The following is a 618-nucleotide window of genomic DNA, read 5'->3' as shown; positions in this document are numbered from 1 at the left end:
CTGCCTGCATTAATGTTGTAAAGCTTTTTATTCACACGTATGCTCCCAGATGCATCTTCTCCTGCAGGTCTATTTTAGTTGCAAACGTGGGAGAAACCCTCGCCTTTATAAGTTGAGATCTACGCAGTCGTGCATTAATTTAAACGAAGCAACGAAGCAAAAAAATAAAAAATGAATAAAATAATAAATAATTAAATAAATAAGATGCGTCGAAGATGTTTTATGTATTATTTTTGTGATCCAGTTATTTTAATCAACTTGATGACTCGCTGCAGCCCCGCAGAGGTGCCTTTATGCACGCATGGCTGCACGATTTACTTTTTGCAGACTGATTATTAAGGTTACCTCGTTGATGATCTTTGTCTTTGCAGACGTCTTTGTAGGGCGTCCACTTCTCGGCAGAGTAGCCACAGTATTGAATCGTCTCCATTTATGCACAATCTCCCTGACTGTGGAGAGATGAATACCTAAAGTGCGTGCTATTATTTTATACCCTTTTCCAGTTTTGTGCAAATCAACAATTTTGGCTCGTAAATCTTCTGAGAGCTCCTTTTTACGAGGCATGATTCACATGAACAGGAATATCCATCAATAAAAACATTTGAATATATTTGTTGA

This window comes from Pundamilia nyererei, unplaced genomic scaffold (genome assembly GCF_000239375.1).
Source record: "Pundamilia nyererei isolate P.nyererei 1_Seehausen unplaced genomic scaffold, PunNye1.0 scaffold00018, whole genome shotgun sequence".
NCBI lineage: Eukaryota > Metazoa > Chordata > Actinopteri > Cichliformes > Cichlidae > Pundamilia > Pundamilia nyererei.
This window is presented reverse-complemented; position numbering follows the sequence as displayed.